At 37.8% G+C, this 23,193-nt stretch overlaps 1 long non-coding RNA gene and 1 pseudogene across 2 annotated transcripts; one reads left to right on the top strand and one right to left on the bottom strand.

The window, feature by feature from the left end:
* Positions 1 to 5,753: 5,753 nt before the first annotated feature.
* LOC149122326 (uncharacterized) lies at positions 5,754 to 11,251 on the top strand. Of its 2 annotated transcripts, XR_016220661.1 has the most exons (3): positions 6,049 to 7,452; positions 7,539 to 7,668; positions 9,704 to 11,251. It is a non-coding gene; the product is annotated as an uncharacterized LOC149122326 (long non-coding RNA). The 2 variants fall into 2 exon arrangements; XR_016220660.1 differs by lacking the exon at positions 7,539 to 7,668 and having other exon boundaries at positions 5,754 to 7,452.
* A 2,805-nt stretch (positions 11,252 to 14,056) lies between these two features.
* Positions 14,057 to 14,220, bottom strand: LOC127492900 (U2 spliceosomal RNA; annotated as a pseudogene).
* Positions 14,221 to 23,193: the final 8,973 nt, after the last annotated feature.

Below are 23,193 nucleotides of genomic sequence, written 5' to 3'. Positions count from 1 at the left end.
GTTATCATCACTTTCCTACTGATTTCATATATATATATATAAATATATACATATTTAGTTAAAATAATAGATATATAATTATGATATGTACAAATTTAAATACATTAAAACATACAATAATTATATATATGATTATATATAAATATAAAACCTTATCTAGGAGTAGTTGTTTGTGGGAATCTTTACAGTAGCATAACTTTGTTTTTTTAAAGATTTATTTATTTATATATGTACTTATCTGAAAGGCAGAGCAACAAGAGAGAGGGAAAGAGAGAGAGAGAGAGATGTTCCATCCACTTCTTCCTACACAGATAGCTTCAACTTCCAAAGATGAGCCAAGACAAATCCAGAAGCAAAGAATCCCATTCTCTTCTCTCATATGGGTGGCAGGGACTCAAGTACTTCTGCCTTCCTAGGTACATCCAGCTGGAAGCGAGCAGTAGAGAGTCAACCAGTACTCCTACATAAGATGCTGACATTGCAATCGGCAGCTTAACCCTCTGCACCACAACTCTGGACCCAAGACTGGGGTAATTTTAAACTTGTTTAATTCAATCCTTAAAGACAATCAGAACTTGCAGAAACCAGTTAGTCTAGTGGAAGTGCATAATGATGCAGGATTCTCAAGGCTTTGGATTCTGAAGTATATATCCAGGGCCTTCAAAAATGTCCACAGGAAATACATATTATGAAAATATTTTCATGGATTTCAAAAGTCTTTTCACCAAAATCAGCTTGTCTTTTAATTCCACTTTCCTGTTAACTTTTTGAAGAATGCTTGTATGTTTGATCTCATACATGAATAGTCAAAAAGGTAGACTAAGGTGAGTGAATCTGAGTATAAGAATATAACAGAAAATAGAGATTTGGTTCATCACCCAGTAACAAAAACGTTAAACAATCATGATATTGGTTACCAATCAACACAGTTTCCTGAGCATTTGCTAGCTGTCAGACATGGGCTTCAATATTTCACTTGTAAGTCCATAGCATCTGTGAAGGTGACACTATTATTTTCTTCAGTTTACAAATGAACATAAAAGTATAGAGATGTTAAATAACATTAATGGACAACAACATAGTAAACTGTGGAGTATTTGAAATCTGATAGCTGAGCACCAGTGCTCATTTTTGTCATCATAAACCTCTCATATTTCTCTCTACATTCCTTCATTGCCACATAAAGACAAAATATCTTAACATGCAAGCTTACAATTCTTAATTACACTTGTGCAAACGAACTTAATTATTTAAAAAACAGATTTTTTTTCTTATGCGTTAACTGATATTCTTTTCCTTTAAAAAATTTATTTATTGAGAAGCAGAGTTAGAGAGAGAAGGAGAGGCAGACTGAGAGGTCTTCCATCCACTGTTCACTCTCCAAATGGCCCCAATGGCCAGGGCTAGGCCAAGCCATATCCAGGAGCCAGGAGTTTCTTCCAGGTCTCCCAAGTGGTGCAGGAGCCCAAGTACTTGGGCCATCTTCCACTGCTTTTCCAGGCCACAACAGAAGGTTGAAGAACACATCATTTCTGTGAATTCCTCTTCTCCCCTGCCTCTCGCTCCTAACATAAACATTGTCCTAGGGCCTCATATGAAAAGTTACATTTTCTTCAGTGCTCTGATTTCAGGGGCCACATGGAGGGATAGATCCACTGAGCATGGTTTATCTTGGCCTTTTGCTTTAGGCTCATTTTAATCCAAGAGAGTGGTGAATGTTACTGTGTATATTATCTATATATGCAGGTACTACAAAAGAGGTTGTGGAAAATGAAATTAAAAGTTTATGGGCTGGTGCCAGTGCTGTGGCATAGCAGGTAAAGCCGCCGCCTGCAGTGCTGGCATCCCACATGGGCATCACAAAGTCTCAGTTGCTCCACTTCCAATTCAGTTCTCTGCTATGGTCTAGAAAAGCAGTAGACGATAGCCTAAGCCCATGGGTCCCTGCACCCATGTGAGAGACCCAGGAAAAGCTCCTGGCTTCGCATCAGCACAGCTCTGGCCATTGCGGCCAATTGTGGAGTGAACCAGCAGATGGAAGACCTCTTCCTCTCTCCTTCTCTGCTGCTCCTCCGCACGCGGAGGAGCCGCACTAGACCGGACGCTTATTGTTCCCTTTTTTACCAGTCTTTGCTATAGTAAAGTAAGAATGAGCAAACAGCAAACTCCCAAAGCAAGAATGAGTAGAGAAATGAGAAAGAACGAAGCAACGAACTTCCCCGTGAACTCTCCAACGCACTCTCCGACCAACCCACACCACCGTGCCATCTCTCTTCTCCTTTATAGTCCTCTCCACCAATCCGTACTCCGCCTGTCCACATGTCGAGCATGCCGTTCTCTTCTAATCAGAGGATGAATTGGCTCCTGCAGCTTCTAGTAGTCAAGATGAATCAGCTGTGTGAAAGCTGGTTACTCCTTATCAGTGCCATATTATGGGAGGCGGGCTTCGTCTCCCACAGGAGATGGATTCTGCCTCCCACATTCTCCTTCTCTCTCTGTGTAACTTTGACCTTCAAATAAGTAAATAAATCTTTAAAAAAAAGTTTATAGGCCAGCACTGTAGCATAGCTGGTAAAGCCAATGCTTGCAGTGCCAGCATCCCATGTGGGCACTGGTTTGCATTCCAGCTGCCCCACTTTGTATCCAGCTTCCTACTAATGAACCTTGGAAAGCAGAAGAAAATGGCCCCTGAACCAATGTGGAATACCCAGAAGGGGCTCCTGGTTCCTGCCTTCAGATCACCCTGGCTCTGGCCATTGTGGCCATCTGAGGAATAAATCAGAGGATGGAAGATCTCTCTCTCTCTCTCTAACTCAGCCATTGAAATAAATAAATAAACCTTTAAAAAAAAAGAAGATAAGTTTATTTGGTGCAAAAAGCTTCAGGTATCCATGCATAAAAGGGGCTTTCAAAATGTTCATGGAAAAATTTTATGATGGAAAAATCTTCATGGATTTCATTTTTTTGGTACTAACCCTCTTATTTTAATACTGTTTTCCAGGAAAGTCTTTGAACTACCTTCATATCTCTGTCTCTCTGTGTGTCCCTCTTTCTTTCTCTTTCTCTCTTTCTTTCTCTCTCTAACTTACATCACTTACAAGTTCTGTAGCCCAATAAGTAAAGGAAATTTCCCAGCTCTTCATTGGATTAGTGGAAAATTCTAAGACGTATTATCTATGATTCTTCAGAAAGTCCCTTGGAAACAAACCTCCTTACTCACAGTTGCTAACTCAATAAAGAGGCCCTTTTTCTCTGACCCTGGTGGTCATGGGGTATATGAACCACATTCTGAACATGCATATGAGCCTTTGATTCATACACTTATTTGAGGACGATACTAGCATAGATGCATAACTCTAGATTTGAAAACATTGACCACTCTGATTCTTTGTTATCCTGACTATATGCATCTATAATTCATATTGTTAATGGTCTTTATGCAATTTCTTTTATTTTTTAAATTCCCAAAGATTTCAGTTTAACAATATGTACAACATGTGACAAAGCAGAACAGAAAGGAAGGAAATATATTTTCCAATGACATAGAGACCAACTAGTATGCCTATTCATTATCATCTTATTTTATTATTGGAAGAGCCAGTGGTATATTTTATCATTCTTCAAAATAATCTCTGCTCTTCCCTGTGGTTCTCTCCATCTAGTAGGTTCACACATCTCTGTTACATTGACATCTGGCTGAGCAATGTGTTTCTGACATTTTTGGCCATAGATTTATAAACAGAAAGGACGTCAATCACTTCGGAGCAGAAGTTGTTGTTTTGGTTGTGGGAATGAGACTCTCCTGATTTCTTTCCCTCTTCTATGAAACTGGAAATGCCCCATCAGCTTGAGTGAGTTTCAAAGTAAATGTGTGGTGAAGCAAAGCAGTAGTTAACAAACAGCAGGGATTTTGAGGAGTCAGAGATCATGTATTGCAACCAATGTCCAAGGAGGAAAGACAAACATCTGGGTCAAATCAATGACAATGCTGAGTAAAATAAACGACAAAAATGATGCTTTCAGTTGTATTTAGGAAGGCAAATTGATGAATCTTATTGACCCATTGAATGCCAGAATAGCAATGTTTGTGTTCTGGCACATATTAGACCGCATTTTAATTTTTCACTGTTTTGTGATGAATTTCCCTTTGTTTATTGTCCTTCTACCTCTTTCTTGCCGATAGAGTAATTTTGCTAGAGCATAACTCCACAATTTACTTCCTTTACAAAGCAGCCTTCAATGGCTGCCCATTGTTAAAGAATTAAGTTCCATCTCCTTTGCCTTAACTAATTGTCCTAATTTTGTCAAACATCCATTTCTTATCTTTCAGTTTATTCCTTCCATGGCGACATTCTAATTGTTTATTGCTGTTTCACAAAAGCAGTATTTGAGTTCTATGCAGATGCAGTGTCCCACTCAGTGCCTTTGCTTTAGCACTTGTTTTCTTGCCTAAACCTAACTTGCTTTAGTTGAGAGAGACTGGGTTCCCATGTAGTAACAAATGATATTCTAATTTCAGTGACTTACAAATAAAAGTCATATTACCCTCTGATGCCACATATCCATCTTGGGACATATCAAACTCCAACCCCCAACGTTCTCTTCCTGCAACAATTCTGGCTGACAGAGTTGTGTGTAGACTTATATTTGTCATTCAAAAGTGACAAAGTTCACTCCCATTCCTGTTTCAAAGCAAGCCAGATACTGAGCCTGGGGAAGAGAAGCACACCATGACAGTAGAAAGGAACAGCAAAAACAGAAAAAGAAAAAGGATATTAATACGATTTATCAAATCACCTTTTCCAATCCCACTGATTTCATTAACTGATCGATTGCACCCTACCTCAAGTGTTTTTTTTTTCTTTACAACTTTTCCCACTTGTACTAATTATCTCACACAACTTGTAATGCCTTAGGCAAGTGTCAACAAAGTTTTCTTAAGGACAGACAACAAATAATTTTGGCTTCATTTCTGACATTGTAGTAGATAAACAATTTATAAAGAATGAGTGTGATTGTCTTGAATAAAACTTTATTTATAAAAGTGTGTGTCTGTTATTCTGTGCTAATTTACATAGCTCTTCTGTAGAGCAATGCCTCTTAATGTTGAGAGTGCATCAGATTCACCTGGAGGAATTTTTTTTTTTTTTTTTTTTTTTGGACAGGCAGAGTTAGAGAGAGAGAGACAGAGAGAAAGGTCTCCTTCCATTGGTTCATCACCCACATGGCCACTAATGGCTGGTGCTGCGCCAATCTGAAGCCAGAAGCCAGCTGCTTCCTCCTGGTCTCCCATGTGGGTGCAGGGCCCAAGCACTTGGATCATCCTCCACTGCTTTCCCCAGGCCACTGCAGAGAGCTGAACTGGAAGAGGAGCAAAGTAGACAGAACCATGGTCCCAACCAGGACTAGAACTCGGAGTGCCAGCGCTGCAGGCAGAGGATTAGCCTAGTGAACCATGGCGCCGGCCTACCTGGAGGAATATTAAAACACAGATTTCTGGATACCAAAGTTTCTGATCCAATAGAATTGGAAAAGGCTTGAGAATTTTCCTTTGCAATTTTTCCCAGATGAAACTTTTGCTGCTACTCTGGGGATCACACACAGAATCATTGACTTACACGAATATAAACAGATGAATAAATTCTACTATAAAATTTAGGGGGAACAATGTTTATGATTCATATTTCCCCAGTATAAGGGTATTCCTTTACGCACCAACTCCAGGTGACTGCACATATCCAGATATTGCACAGAATAAAATTTTATTGGCTACAAGAATGAGTTACAATAAAGTTAGCATTCACCTCTTTATAGTGACACAACATGCAGTGCTGTAAATATTACATTTTTCCATGCCTCCTTCACATGATGGACAGGTAACGAAATTGTTTTGTTTGTAATGTCTCCCCAAGCTATTTTAACTTGTCACAATACTCAAAGCTTGGCTACACCAAATACATCAACATATTTGTATTACTTCAGTGAAACAAAAAGATTTCAGAAAGACACATTAATTTTATTTCTATTCAACACTGACATTGAAAAGACATTATTATTTGGGCAGCTGTTTGAGTTACCAAATCTGGTACTCACACATTTTATTTTTATTTTTTTTAATTTTTTTTACTCACACATATTTTAAAAACTGCATTGACACTCTTGAACTTGAAATTTTGATATGCTTGGATTAAATAATCTCAAATATTGATACATTAATATACAAATTACAGATTAACAGATCTTTGTAGAGATATGAATAATTTCTGATATACTTTTTTAGATAATTGTATATAATATGTAGCATTTCAGTAATCAAATATGAAGACCATCATGGACAAAGCATGCATTATGATATTGGGGATTTTAGGTGAATTGATACTATTGTTTTCAACAATGATATTCTTCATTATAACATGCTATTATCATTATTATCCTCCATAAGATTTCAAGTAATCATTAATAAAATTCCTTATTACAAGAAATTAATTTTAAGATATTGTAAAGTACACCCATGGAAAAAATAGAACAGGTTAGACTAATGTATAGTAGAACAATGGTTAGTTTCCTGCAGTATATGGAACAAGTTAAAGCAACCGTGAAACAGATGAGTGAATTAGGAGTAATCGCTTGGACCTGGTGGTTGTCACCAGTTAGCCTGATACTTGTCTAGAAAATATTTAAAGAATGAGACTGTTTCTAGATAAAATGGACTTTATGGTCTTGTTCCACAAAATAAAAGGACAAAGCTACGTAGGAAAGATCCAAGCCCAAGCCCTTTGCCTCTGGGTGACAGTCCTCCTATATTCCCCAGGCCTCAAGCACAGAACAACCGGAGCGCCAGGTGCTAACCCAGGTGCCATCACTTGCTCAGCGCCTCATCTTCACCTCTGCTCCGCTCCTTTAATAAGTCTTCTGAGAGCTATGGAGTCCTTGGATTCATTCAAAGCCCTCTATAACCAACGCTAGGGGGGAAAAAGAACAAACCAGATGCATTTCCAACCTGGGATTCAATTACTTTTCACAACTCGCTGATGTGTCAAAGGCACGCTGTGTTTTGTTTTGAGGGCGGGGAGATGACAGGGAGGGAACCCTGGGCGCCCATTGGCTCGCCGCTCGCCGCTGCGGTGGAGCTCCAGCCGCTCGGCGAGCCTTATTGATCTGAAGGGTAAATGTGGAGGGAGCCACGGAGAGGGGTCCAGGCGGTTCTGAGAAGAGAGGCAGCGGCTTCCAGGAAGAAAGTGGTGTCCGCGGGCTGCCCGGCCTGGAGAGCCTTGTGTGAATGAGAGGGGACAAAACGCAAGGCAGTGCGTGGCTACAGTGATTCAGAAGCGGAAGCGAGAGAGAGGCAGAGCGAAGGGTCTCACCTTGGGTGCAAGGCTGGGTTGTTGCCTCCTGCTGCCGCCGCCTGTCCACCGTGCGGAGGTTCCTGCAGCCTGCCGTTTCTGCTGCCAGGTAAGCTTTCCTTTTTTTCTTCTTTTTCTTTTTTTCTTTTCTTTTTTTTTAATTGTTGGGTTGCATCGTGCGTGTGATCGCTCCAGGGTGCCTGCACAGAAATTCATACATGATTAATAAAGTGGTGCCGAGCGTAGACAGAAGCTGAAGGAGGCTGCACAGAGATCTGGCATCCGAATCAGGAGCTTGTGCGTGGTTTTGCTTTGGGAAACTTCGGTAAGTTCTAAACAAGTCCCCAGGCTTTCGGAGTGAGAGATTCCATGAAATGGGCGAGAGAAAGAAATCTTTTTTCTAATAAGGCATCTTAGCATGGTTAAATTTTCCGATGAAAATAAGTAGGTGTGCTCCATGTTCAACTGGTTATTTTACAAATGGTGTTATTGATACCTGGTTCTTATCAACAAAATAGTGCTTTATTTTCAAGCAGATTCTGTAAACACTGGTTCACCTCATCCCCTTCTTCATGAAAATTTTAAACTTTATTCTTCAAAAATGTAAATGTAAAATAATTTCAGTGTTTTAATAGTCTGTCTCTTGGCAAACAGCCATTGGTTTCCTACTGCAAACTAATTTGGGACAGGTGGAATAGATACAGATTACCAGATCAGCTGTGGGTTATATAATATGCATTTCAAAGTTATCTTAAGGTTATTAATCATTGGTGATACATTTAAAAAGTGGAAAAGAGGTGTGCTATGGGATGTGACAGCAAAGGGCTTTTCAAAGAGGTGTCAGTGTTTTATATTTTCTTATTTTTAGCATCATTGCTTGTCTTTTTCTTTCCTCAATGGGATCATAGTGGATTCTGAACCTCTGTACTTCAGAGGGCTGGATGCTCTTACAGACAAATTTCTCTGCACTCCCCAGAGAGGCAACTGACATACTTTTGGAACATTCTGAGACCATTGTATGATTTTCAGTTTCTCATCAGGTGTTTTGAAGCTCATTCACAAGCTGCTCAGCTAGAAAATTACATACTGAGGGGGAATTTTTTAAGTGGAGTCTATTCTGCAGATCTGTTTACAGTTTTAGAGTACCCTGTACGCGGACAAGACATGGAAAATCCAGCCATGCCAAGCAGATGTCAGTTCACTTGATCTTTTATTGCACACTTGATCAGTTTTAAGATTTGCAAAATAAGAGACACACAGCTGTCCAGGAATATTGAACCTCATTCAATGGCATCTTTATATTTATTAAAGTATCTTAAACAATTTAGAATATATAACTGATGCTTCCACTATTATTTCTAGAAAGAAACTTAACTGAAAAGGTTTGTTATAAATATTTTGATTCTAGCAATATGTCCCTTTAGAATTTGAAAGCAGATGGCTACTATTCCCCAGCTTTGGGCAATAGATTGATGAATTGTTTGGGAGTGCTCTAGTGTATAGCCACTCTCAAATTAGAAGCTTACATTGAACTAATCTAACATCAAATGACTCAGTAACAAGATTTAGGGTCTGCTCCTCCACCTGCTATAGAAACCACAGAAGTTAAAAAATGAGGCTTCATATTAACTTGAAAATCCATTTCCAATATATAACATATATTTCCTGAGTTAATAACTCTACTCCAAAGACTAGCTTCCAAATTTAAATGGCTGTTGTTAAATCTCTTCACCACAAACAGCAACAAAAACCACTTGATTTTTAGTTTTCTGTTGTGTGCAGGCTATTTGCAGATGCTACATTCTTAACTTTTGCTGTGGTGTACCATTTCCAAGCAGTAGGGGGAAGTTTTCAAGCCAAGAATGCTTTTTTCCTGCTTGACATCATTCCTTCCACTGATCGGCTTAGTGATGTGGTCATTTTATGTAATCACAAAAAAAGCTGCATTATTGCTGAAAGAGGGTAGTATTTGTTTCACATGTGGGATGAAGCATATTAAGTACTTATTGCTGCAGTAATAGTGCTTAGTTTATAGAAAAATCCCTGTTAATGCCTCATATGACATACTGAGACCTCTATATGATTACATCCTTTAGGAATGGAGCAGAAAACTGATTTTAAAGTGAACCTCTTTTGCCTTTAATGTTTTGGCAGAACCTATTTCACCTAATAGTGTGTGACATAGATTGACATCAATCAATCCCTTATCATTCTGTGGTTAATATATGCCACTTTGCCTCAAAAATGCATGATGATGATCAGGGAATCACTTGTTAATGAGCTAAAACTGCAAATATCTTCCTAAACTATTCTTGCATGCAGTGTGAAAGACTACAGTGTTTTCTTCTCTGTGCTTTTAGATGTCATATCATGAAACCTAGCAGTTGTGACAGGAGGATGCATAGAGGAATGGGTCTTTTCAGAAGAGAGGCATGTTCTCATGTGAGAATATCGAATCTAAGGACTTGAGTGAAAAAGTGACCTAATTGTAGACTGTATAATAAATGTCTTCATACTTCCAGAGGAAAAGTGTGACTGCAGATGTTTCATTTAAAATGAGATTATAATCTGTCTTCAAACAAACTATTGCTGTTTTAAACATACTTTTGTTTTACATTACAATGTCATTATCACATAATAGATAATATTGCTTATACTCTACTAATAATTAATGATCCTATTGTATTAAACATGAGGTAGCAAATATTTTGCCCTTCCTGTTTAACAAATGTTGAGCTTTAGTTTTATGTATAGGCTCAATTAATATTAAGAAAAAATAAAATTAACAGAAATAAGAATTATGATTTTTGCTCCGGGAATTTTCTTGTTACTTCACTAGTATATAATTGAAAATTTTACACCCCTATAGCTTTTAAAAACATTTGGCTTTTAGGCAATTGCATTTTTTTCTAAATTATTATTTTAAAAGGATGATATATCATAACCAAACTTTAAAAGGAAAACGTATATGAATGTGTATAATGTTGCCAATGTGGAATATCAATAGCAGTTTATCAATGTTCATTTAAAGCATTATATGATAAAATACCTAATAAGGGAGAGTAGATGATTATTCTAGAAAAGACTAAGTGAAATTAGGAGCATAGCAAAATTGGGTAATGGGTTTTTTTGCAATGATAGTTTATTTTTTGTGAGATCCTAGGTAAATGTTCTAAGGATTTATTCAATCACTCAATATTTATCACTTTATTTAATAAACATCTGTTAGGTTAACATACACCCTGTTTTCAATAACTTATTTAATAAATTTACCTATATGTAAGGTTATATCACTCTGTCATATCCTAATTCATGACTGTAAGGGTAAAGTAAATTCTCAGTTTGCTTTAGTTTTTTATATTGGTTTTCCTTCATCACTCCAGTTATGTGAACTAATATCTAAGTTATTGCTGTGTAAATGATGGACATTGCATTAATATGGGGGTGACTTCATATACAATACTTAACATGCTGAGATGTGCTTATGTTAAGATTCTACTGATAGTTAAGTCTCCAGTCAGGGCACAGATATCAGAGTAATACAATCCATAAATCTACACGTTGAAGTGACTGAATTATGCATACTTGGGATATCTTGTTAATAGTCAAACATTAATCAAAGGTCGTGAGTATAGACTCACAGGCAAAATAGGATATGCACAATTATGGTTATAACTTTAGTGTGTCAAATGACCAGTTCATCCTGTGACTCCAAGTTGCTGGAAAATTATAAAATACATTGAACAAAGATTAGCCCCCTAATTCACTCTTTATAAAGATGTGGAAAGATCAAAGCTTTGGGATCAAGCAGTTTCTAAGTCTGTGATTTGAAAATTATTCTATGGACACTTTGGGTAAAATTATTTAACTTCTTGATTCTTGGTTTCTTCTCTGTATCTAGTATAATGTTAGTCCATAAAAAACACTCATTCATAGTCTTGTCTGTCTTCTTTTAACTTCTTGACTACAAAGCCCAGCTATAGTCAGAGCTGGCCCATTGAGTAGATAAAAACATATGCTGGTAATGATTTGTTCTGTACCAGACTTTGTCATACTGGGACAAATATGGTCTTCAGGCTCAGAGGAAGTTTATGATGTTGCTGTTGCATGGAGACTTGAGCACATGAATCAATTAGATAGAAATCATTGCAAATAGTCTAAACATAAAGAAAAAAGAGAAGTAAGTAATGGACCAAGTATTAGCAAATATGAAAATCTACAATATCCAAGTCTGAGTAAGATAAAATTAGTAGACATTACAAACATCAATGTGATATAGCATTTCAAAGTCAAACATTGAATAATTTTTCTTACATTTCTTTTTTTAAATTTTTTAAAATTTTTCTTACATTTCAACATTTAAAAAATTAGAACATAAAAAAAAGGTTGTTGGGAGATAAGCGATGTGATTCTGATTAATTTATCCAAACTAGTACTTTTTAAAAAAATATTCTATTTGAGAGATAGTTACAGGCATGGAGAGAGACAAAGGTCTTCTATCCATTGGTTCACTTCCCTAACAGCCCCAACAGATTGAGTTAGGCCTATCACAAGCAAAGTGCCAGGACCTTCCTCCAATTCTCCCACATGGGTTCAGGGGCCGAAGCACATGGGCCACTTTCTACTGTTTTCCCAGACCATAAGCAGAGAGCTGGATCAGAATAGGAACAGCGGGACATGAAACAGTGCCACTCACTCACCCTGCAGGCAGATTACAAAGCAATATTTTATTGAAATACCATTCTTCCCTAACTACTAGCAATAGATTAATGAGTCATAAGTGAAAAATAAACTCTTGGCAAGCCTTTAAGATACACACTTGTTTATAAAAGAATGTGAAGTCCAAAATAATTGGATAAAAATATCACGAAGTGAGAAATCTATTTATATTTTTTAAAAATATTTATTTATTTGAGAGGTAGAGTCACAGTGAGAGGAAGAGACAGAGAGAAAGGTCATCCTTCTATTGGTTCACTCCCCAGATGGCCACAAAGGCTGGAGCTGCGCTGAATCAAACCAGGAGCCAGGTGCTTCTTCCCAGTTTCCCATGCAGGTGCAGAGACCCAAGCACTTGGGCCATCTTCTGCTGCTTTCCCAGGACATAGCAGAGAGCTGGATTGGAAAAGGGACAGCTGGGACTAGAACCGGCGCTCAAATGGGATGCTGGTGCTGCAGGCAGAGTACTAACCTACTGCGCCACAGCACCAGCCCCTATTTATCTCAGTTGGTATGCAGTATTTGTACTTAACTGACTACTAGAAAAAGAACATCACTGTAAGATCTAATAGAAGGAAGCCTGATATTAGAATTGTAGCTGTTGTGGCCGGGGCTGTGGCTCACTAGGCTAATCCTCTGCCTGTGGCGCCGGCACCCGAGATTCTAGTCCCGGTTGTGGCACCAGATTCTGTCCCGGTTGCTCTTCTTCCAGCCCCCTTCTCTGCTGTGGCCCGGGAAGGCAGTAGAGGATGGCCCAGGTACTTGGACTCTGCATCCACATGGGAGACCTGGAGGAAACACCTGGCTCCTGGCTTTGGATTGGCGCAGTGCGCTGGCCATAGCAGCCATTTGGGGAGTGAACCAATGGAAGGACAACCTTTCTCTCTGTCTCTCTCTCTCACTGACTCTGCCTGTCAAAACAAACAAAAAAAATTGTAGCTGTTATAACCAGAAATGAAGTTGTGTCAAGTAATCTAGCACATGTAGCAAAACTTCATATATACTAAACAGTAAAAATCTGATTTCTTATTTTTAAAAAGATCTCTCTATTTGAAAACCAGAGAGGGAGGAAGATCTTCAATTCACTGATCAAATGGATGTAGCATGCAGGTCTGAGCCAGGCCAATAGCCAGGAATTCCATTTTGTTTTTCACATCATTGATTGGGGCTCAAGTACTTGGAGCATATTCCACTGCCTTCCCAGGAGCATTAGTAGGAAGCCGGATTGGAAGTAAAGCATCTAGAACTCAAACCAGATGTTGGTATGGCAACTGGCAGTTTAATCCAGTATACCATACTGCCAATCCTTAAATTTTTAACATACTTATTAATGAAATAGCTATTCTCTAACACTCAAATTCTAACCTTCCACATGTTTACTTATCAAGTAGTTTTTATAGGCCTGTACTTGTGTAACACCAATCGTGTAAGAAATATATAAATAAAAATATAGAATTTGTAATCTGCCTTGGCCCAGAAGTTTGCAGACATCCCCAGACACAGCTATTGTCAAAATGTGTCACTTATTAAAAAAAATTAAGGTAAGGCTTGTTTAAAACACAAAATAATATCACAAAAGCACAGGCACATCTCATAGTTTTGAGTCAAATATACAGTGTGAAATTCTTGGGATGGAAACTTAACATTGTCCATCAAAATTTAAAACCTAGCAATTCTGATATTTGAATTACATTTTAAAGGAACACTTTCATGTGCTTTTTCATTATTACTAGATTTTATTTCCCTCCCACTGACTGCTGCATCTCTCCTTTCTTTGCAAAATTCTCTTTGTTTTCAGACCTGCAAATAGCAATGATCAGGGTATGCCAGCACTAGCGATATACAGGGAGATCCTCTCATTGGATGGTGGGCTATGAGGGTAAACAGCCCATATTCTATAGTGTGCTGTGTTGCCAACTCTGCTATTTAGTAAACTAAGAATATAAAATATATTTTTGATTTCTTACATTTTCAAATTACGAATAGAATTATGCATAGAAGAGTGTCCATATATTGTTTGTCTTCAAAGCAAAATATAAGCCTCAAGTTGGAAACACTACAATAGTGCTTGACACATTTAAACCCTCAATAAGTATTTGTTGACTAAATGAAGGAATGGACATGAATACACTTGATCTTAGCCAAAAGGCCGAGAAGAGATGGACATGAATACAATTGGCTTAGGCATACATTTACAGATAAAAGGAGTTTCAACAATTTACATCAGTTACATTAAGTTGGATTACCTTTATGGAGGAAAGCGAGACATATTTGCAGTTTTAAGAAAAGTACATTAATATATAACAGCATAAAACATGCTAATCATTAACTAGTATTGCCATTTGTGTTAGTATAGAATCATTATTTTCTGTTAATATGATTACCAGATAGAAAGCAGCATAAAATGGGAGGGAGGCAAGCATTGAAATGTAAGGCAGAATAACTTGGATGAACAGCGGTTATCTTTACAACCAACTCAAGATCCAAACTGTCTTGATGATATAATGTCTCCAATTTCCCATGGTGTCTACAATTAAAAATAAAACTCCCAGGACACATTACAAAGAGGGGAAAGGACCTTATACGGATTGCCATAATTGGCTCTGAGATTCAGTTGTGTTATCTGAGAAGAGCAGAGGAGACTCAGTATTAACACCTGAACTTGAGTTTATGCAAAGTCCGAAGCTCCTAAAGCAGCAATTAAATGGCTTAATCTTAAAGCCCTCCAAGGTTTAATTCAATAGCTCTCTTCAGAAGGGCATTGCTAATTCTTCCTGAATTGCTGCTGCTTCTAACTGCACTGCCTTAATTTGAACAGTATTTGAAATTCCATTCTCTCTAATGGAGTTAACTGCATTATGAAAGTCAGCTTAGAGTGGAAACTTATTTCCTCTAGTGGAATATCTCTGTACAAGTCCTCTCTTTTTGACTTGATACATATGCACATTTATACAGAATATCACAACTTCAGTGTTCCCTGTTTAACCAAGTTTCAAAGAACATTCTTTAATTTTATTAATATTAAGAGAACAAATTTCATATATTTCATAGATACAATTCTAAAAAAATGCATCATTTACTCCATTCCACCCTCACTAACCCTTTATTTCCTTCCTTTTTTGCTTTAATTTTTGCAACAACAATTTCAATTTACTTTATAATCACAAACTTAATGCACCACTAACCATAATGTTCAACAAGTAAAAAGTGGAAAGAGCATTGTTCTATAGGAATATAGACAAGGGCTACAAACAGTAATCAAATCATAAGATTTCAGTTGCGTTTTATACACATTTTATTCTATGTTAATTATCACATATCAGAGAAAACATACTTATCTTTTTGGGACCAGCTTATTTCACTAAACATAAAATATATACACAGCAGGCAGGTACCGCGGCTCACTAGGCTAATCCTCCGCGTTGCAGCGCCAGCACACTGGGTTCTAGTCCCGGTCGGGGCGCCGGATTCTGCACCGGTTGCCCCTCTTCCAGGCCAGCTCTCTGCTGTGGCCCGGGAGTGCAATGGAGGATGGCCCAAGTGCTTGGGCCCTGCACCCCATGGGAGACCAGGATAAGTACCTGGCTCCTGCCATCGGATCAGCGCAGTGGGCCGACTGCAGCGCACCAGCTGCGGCGGCCATTGGAGGGTGAACCAAGGGCAAAGGAAGACCTTTTTCTCTGTGTCTCTCTCTCACTGTCCACTCTGCCTGTCAAAAAAATAAAATAAAAAAAAATATACACAGCAAAGCATGCTAGCTATCCAAAGTGCGTACAATTTTAGGCCATCTGATCTAATAGACTCTAAGTTCTTGAACCATTAAAAAAAAACTGTGCTTTTAAACAGGCAGTGACCTATTCATTTAGAAGGCTGCTTCAATAAGCAAGGGCTCACTTAGGTTAATGATGGATTGTGGAGCTGTTTGATCTGCAGTGAGCTAAGTTGCCCATTATCCCTCACATTCATATGGGTCATGTTATCACATTCAAATAATGAGTTGAGCTTCTCTCTTTGTTCCTGTACATGTCCTGGTTATTACAGGAAACCTGAGTGTCTAGACCATAAAGCTGCATGCCTGATATCAGATGAATTAATATTTTTGCCAAGTGTATGAAATTTCAGCTAAAAGTCAACTTCTTTGTGGGAAAAACAGCTGCTTATTCAGAGTTCATTTCAGCATTTTCTTTTTTTTAAGATTTAATTATTTAAAAAGCAGAGTTACACAGAGAGAGGGAGGGACAGAGAGTGAGGGGGATCTTTGATCTGCTGGTTTACCTTTCAGATGGCCACATAGGCCAGGACTGGACCAAGCCAAAGCCAAGAGACAGGTCCCCTACGTGGGTAGCAGGGGTCCAGGTATTTGGGCCATCTTCTGCTGTTTTTCCAGTCCACTAGCAGGGAGCTGGATGGGAAGTGGAATAGCCAGGCCATGAACCAGAGCTAATACAAGATGCTCATACTGCAAGAGCTACTTAACACAGTATGCCACAGTGCCGGCTCCAGTTTCAACATTTTCTTGAACAGATAGACTTCTTCCCTTCCTCACTCATTAGTTTCTTTGTTGGTCTGTTTTCTGTCCCCTCCCCCCATCACTACCCCATTTTTGAAAGATCAGGTACCCATGAACATTCTTTGTAATTAAGTATCCTTAAATTTATGTTTCCACTGATCAGTTACCCTTGTTTCCTCATTTGTGTACATAAACTTGCACATGGACCCAGAGCCCTGCATAGGGAGACAGGACTTCTGTATTGAGTTCATTCATAATTTTATTAAAAATATCATGTCACTTATAAATGTCATCTTAAGCAGTCAGAAACATCTGTTTTATAGGGTCAGTGTAGTGATTGTTTCCTTCGTGCGTTCACTCTTTGATTTTTCATCCTCTCTTTAGGGGCATGCGTGTATTCTAAGTCTTGAAAATAAAGGAAATATACTGTAAACTGTATTCTCAATGTTTTCAAAGCACTATTGTGAAACATGTATTCATGTGCATGCACACACATGCACATGCATGACTGTTATGAGCAACAACTTTAGTAAGATCTCAAGAGCTGGCTAAATGTTTCTGACAGAGGTGATAAAGCCCTCTGGCATTCATCCTTCTCCTAAATGAAATACTTCTACATTATAGAGAAAGCTATGAAATATGAATGACAGGAGGAAAACAACTTCATTTATTCCTGCTCCGTGATTTACAGTGTGGAGATGACAACCATGGGAAAGTAAAGAATAGTGAATTCTTCTAGGTTTGATGCTAATTTCACAGCACTACAGAGAAATAGAACATTGTGCTGTATTCTGGATCTCTAAGTGAATTTATTTAAAAATGGTCCATTAGTTCATGTCACCAAGAGAACTTGTAAGTTATGAGTGTTTTTACAAACAGAATTAAAAAAAAATTCCCCAGTATTGAGGATTCACAGAGAACTACCTTGAAAAATTATTATATTTTGCTTCCCAGGCACAAAGCTATGATTAATAACTGTAACACAGAGCAAAAATATTTTCATTAATGGTTACTTAACTAATATTTTAACTACATTTATTCTTATATTCTCTAATGCCAAAAGTAAGTTTCATATTCTATGAAAGTAAGGATATAATTTTATGTTAAAAGGAAGTGCCCAGATTCTCTTACAAAATAAAAATACACTGCTTTTTTCTGATAGAAATGAAGAAAAACAAAAGCATCTATACAGTGTTCGAAAGTATTTCCTTTCTTTTTCCTTGACTTATTACTCATTGTTTAAATAGGGTCAGCAAACTGCTACAGGGGATTTTCCCATGATAGAAATTAATTTGAAAGCTTTTGATGATTAATTGAAAAAATGCCAAAGTGTCTGTTTCCTTCTCCACCTTCATTTTGGGGAATATTTTCAACTTAATCTCTGATCCATACTAAAAATCTCAGGTAGTTTAATATTTCAAATTTTATTGTGTAATTTCATGTTTAGTTCTGGAGCTACTAGAGTGTTGTCTATTACTCCTCTAGAGAAACTGTGTCTAATTCTCAATTTACCGTGCACCCTTGGCCTATAGTGTTAATGGATCATTTGTTAAATATTTACTCCATGTTATTTGCTTGAATTAAGTTGCAGACTTTGACTATGCTCATTCTCTTTTATTGCTCAATAGCACTTCAATACTCTTGTGAAAAACTCTCATGAGCATATCTTTGGTGGTGCCTTCCTTGCCTGGGTATGTACAGCCCTAGTCTCAGGATTTAGAACCTATGTATCTTTATCTATATTTAAAGAATCACAGTATTTTCATTTATTATTTATACTGCATACACTTTTTCTTGGATGTCTATGTACCTATATAGACAATCCACAGTTTACAATGGTTTGACTTAGAATTTTTGACTTCATTATGGTGGGAAAGCTACATGTTTTTGGTAGAAATTGTAGTTGGAATTTTGAACTATACTCTTGGGTGAGGGATATAAAATATAAAATTCTCTCACAAGGTGAGGCAGCGGCAGTGAACTCCAGCTCTCATCTGGGTACTGAACTCTATAGTGTACAGTATTCATATGCTATGGTGTTGATAGGTTAGATGCATTGTGACTTGTAGTATTTTCAGCTGATGATGGGTTCATTAGAATGTAAATCTATCATAATAAGCAAAAGGGCATCTGTCATAATTTTAGCCATCTGTCAATTTTAAATAATTTTGAGATTATTTAATATTATCCATTTCAGGTAAAGGTTAAGAAAATACTAGCAGCTTTTAGTTGGAGGTTATATTAAGTTCTATTTCTATAGATGCTATTTTGAGTATTGAATGCTTTTGGTTTTGGATTTTTTCCCACAAATATAACTTGTTTGAAGTTTTAATAATGCTTCTTCTGTTGTATTTTCATTATCTAGATTATGATTGTTACTTTTAACAATCTTTTTTATTATAAATGTAATGCATGCTCTTGGTGAAGGAAATAAGATATACTGAAAGTGTTAAACTGAAATTTTATCTCTTCCTAATCACCTGCTATTTTATTTCCTAGTGATAACTGCTCATAACAGCGGTTTCATTTGTATTCCTCCAGAAACCTTCTGCCACCTTATAGGTGCGTGGGATACATTGTAGACTATTCTGATTGGTTTAATGGTCACTTGTCTCAGTTAAACATTGTGTTGAGGAAGAGAAAGTAATTAAACTGGATTTTGGATACCTACATACCTTATAACTCAGTAGCAATTCTTTCTCAGGTTCATTTACTGGTTCCTTTTCTCTACTTAAATTGGAACAGCTTTAATTTTCTCCTATCTACTCCCACACCTATGGTGATCTCATCCAAGTTCATGGTTTTAAACACCATATGCTGAAAACTACCAAATATATGTTTCCAAGATTACATCACCCCAAATTGAATCCCCTATGCTTTTTTTTTTTTTGCTTGGATTCATATGTCCAAAATAATTTCTTGGTCTTCATTCACAAATATTTATAACCTCAGGTTTCATCACATTGATTGATCTTCCTTTTCAGTTATTCAAGCTAAAATCTCTCAAACTCTCCTACATCCTTTATTTCTCTCACAATTCATATCGAATTTTGCTTGGAATCCTGTTGACACTACATTCAAAACTGTATGCAGAATCCCACTAGTTCTTTCAATTTCACTGTTACTGTGATTCTTGTGGTAGCCATTGCTTATCCCAAGTACTACTTACACCCCTCCTGAGATTAGGCTCAAGAACAAATGTCTACTTCTAAAATTCTCAGATCGTATCAACTCTTTATTCCAAACCAACTGATGGTTCCCAATTTATCTCCAATGAAACGTCAAGGGTCTACATCATCTGGGCTCCCTCATTTTATTTCAGCTCCATTCTCCCACCATTATTCTTCTTGCTCTTTCACAGCTCTTCACAACTCTTATTTTTTCTGGGAATTTATGAGGCTTATACTTTACTAGAAAGTCTGTTTGGAGTGCTGTTCAGCAGGTAGTTGCTTTTATAGCTGTCTTCAATTATTTTCTCAGAACGCTTTTCTCAATGAGGTCCCACTTTACATTCTGTTTGAATATTGCACAGATTCATGGTCAATACAATTATGTTACTTATTCCACATTTTTCCTCTTTCTGTATTTATTATTTGTGTCCACCACTCCTTTCTCAAATTTAAGCTGTTAAAAACAGTGATCTTTACATCTTCTATGGTAGTATAACTCAAGAGACAAGAACAGTGTCTTACAAGCTAGCATAATGAAAGTGCTTGCTACATATTTGTAAGTGAATGTATAAATGATCAAATGATGCAGGCCTGCACCCTGGCTCACTTGGCTAATCCTCCGCCTACAGTGCCCACATCCCATATGGGTGCCGGGTTCTAGTCCAGGCTGCTCCTCTTCCAGTCCAGCTCTCTGCTGTGGCCCAGGAGTGCAGTGGAGGATGGCCCAAGTGCTTGGGCCCCTGAACCCACATGGGAGACCAAGAGGAAGCACCTGGCTCCCGGCTTCGGATTGGTGCAGCACTGGCCATAGCGACCATTTGGGGAGTGAACCAATGGAAGGAAGACCTTTCTCTCTCTCTCTCTCTCTCTCTCTCTCACTAACTCTGTCAATTAAATAAAAAATAAATGACCAAATGATGCACCAATTCTTAAAAATATACTTATTTTCCTTTCATTTGAAAGTCAAAGAGAGATAGAGAACAGAGACACAAAGAGATCTTCTTTCAACTGCTTCATTCCTCAAATTCCAGCAAGAATCTGATTGTGTCTTTCTCCCTCCCACTCTCCCCTTCCCTCCTTCTTACTCTCCTGCTCCTTCCTCCCTCCTCTCCTCCCCCTCTCTCTCCCCCTCTCTCTCTATTTCTCTTGTTTTCCTCTTATTTTACATCTCTCTCTCTTTCTGCACATTTCAAATAGATTAATAAAAAACTTAAAAAGAATGACACCTGATTATTTTTATAAAAATTTTATTTCATTGTAGTATTATATTTAACCACTTTTTATTGTGTCATATTTAGCCCCCTTTTCTAAGTATTGTCCAATCTAATTTTGTATATTGTCTAATATACAAAAAACAGCCAAAATAATAAATCACTAAGTATATTTACTAAACAGAATTATGTTAACAAAATCTATCATCATCACTAAGAACAAATACCTTACCTTAAATACCAAACAAGCATCAAAGGCTAAATTATACATTTTAAGAAAAGTATATTACTGTAGATAAATGACACCTTACTTGTCTTTAATGGAAGGTGGTGTTACTGATATTTCAATACCGATCAGGTTAACTTTATTATTATTCATTTTTATTTCAATAAGGATAAAATTAAGCCTTATATCATTATAGTTCACTATTGTGGAATTAGGGCCCACTTTAAGTTTATAAGAATAAGAAATTCAAGTTTAGAATGACTAATACAAATGAGGGCTGAATTGGGGACATGGCAGTCTGGAAGGTAGAGGCTACAGAGAAGAGGAGCCACACCCTCAGCTACCTGAAGCACCTGTGCAGACGTAACCATCAGAGCTGGTGAGGGCATCTGGGAACCATTGCTACTTCTGAAGAAGCTGACAAGGAACTGTTGCATACGTTCAGCAAGTGTGTCTGTGTGTTTGCAACCAAGAAAATAGGTGTAGGTGTAACTGGGGTGCTGGTTACCCATAGGGCCAGTCATCAAGTGTGAGAACTGAAGGGAAGGAAAGCTGAAGAAGACATCCTGGGTCTACTTTTCCTTCTCTAGATCTGTCCATCAAATACCTCTCCACCATAGACTTTGAGAATAACAAAAACTTCCCACGTTGTACTCAACTTGCGTTTCCAGACCATTGTTATCAGCATTCATCTACAGGAGAATCTTTGAAGTATACTCTGGGTTCCATCAATCTGTGCATCACAATGCAGCAGGTCTGGCCCTTATCACAGGGGCTTTCAAACACATTTCTTTCTTTCTTTCTTTTTTTTTTTTTTTTTTTGACAGAGTTATAGACAGTGAGAAAGACCGAGAGAAAGGTCTTCCCTTCCATTGGTTCACTCCCCAAATGGCTGCTATGGCTGGCGCTGCGCTGATCTGAAGCCAGGAGCCAGGTACTTCCTCCTGGTCTCCACGCAGGTACAGGGACCCAACCACCTGGGCCATCCTCCACTGCCCTCCCGGCCACAGCAGAGAGCTGGACTGGAAGAGGAGCAACCAGGAATAGAAGCAGTGCCCATATGGGATGCCGGCGCCGTAGGTGGAGGATTAACCAAGTGAGCCATGGTGCTGGCCAACACATTTCTTTAAACTGCTGAAACTTGTACATAAGAGAAATAGCAATCAGCTTTCTATCTACCATACTAAATCTGTATTTCAGCATATAAGGATATCTTCCATATTAATTATATTTAATATTCAGTGTCATTATATGTTAACAGATTTATTTTTTATGAAAGGCAGAGTTATAAAGAGGCAGAGGCAGAGAGAGAGAGAAAGAGAGAGTCTTCCATCCACTTGTTCACTCCCCAGATGGCCACAACAGCCAAGGGTGTGCTGATTCGAAGCCAGGAGCCAGGAACTTCTTCTGAGTCTCCCATGAGGGTGCAGGTACCCAAAGACTTGGGCTGTCTTCTGCTTACCCAGGCCATATAGAGAGCTGGATCAGGAGTAGCTGGGACTTGAACCAGTGCCCATATGATATGCAGGCACTGCACGAAGCGGCTTTACCAGCTACTCCACAGTTCCAGCCCCTAATCTTATTATATTTTATCAACCTGTTTTTATACTGTAGTCTAGTTTACACCAAGCAGTAATAAAAAGCTCTATATAATATATGTATATTATAAATATATGTATATTTAGATTTTTTTGTTCGCTAAAGAATTAACCCATTTTTAATTATCATGATTATTCTCCTTGCCATAGCCCTCATTCAAAGAACAACTATGAATTTTTAGTTATAACTCTATTCCTAACACCAGAAAGGTATTCAAATAATTAAATTTCCCAGAAAATGGTAAGATACATTTGAAATATATATGTATATAAGTGCATTTAGAATGTACACTGAAAATATGTGAGCTTTTACTTCTCTCTTCATAATATATATATATTTTTTTTTGACAGGCAGAGTGGACAGTGAGAGAGACAGACAGAGAGAAAGGTCTTCCTTTGCCATTGGTTCACCCTCCAAT

Source organism: Oryctolagus cuniculus, chromosome 14 (genome assembly GCF_051225735.1).
Source record: "Oryctolagus cuniculus isolate XC-2025 breed Fujian yellow rabbit chromosome 14, ASM5122573v1, whole genome shotgun sequence".
Taxonomy (NCBI): Eukaryota; Metazoa; Chordata; class Mammalia; order Lagomorpha; family Leporidae; genus Oryctolagus; species Oryctolagus cuniculus.
This window is presented reverse-complemented; position numbering and strand designations above follow the sequence as displayed.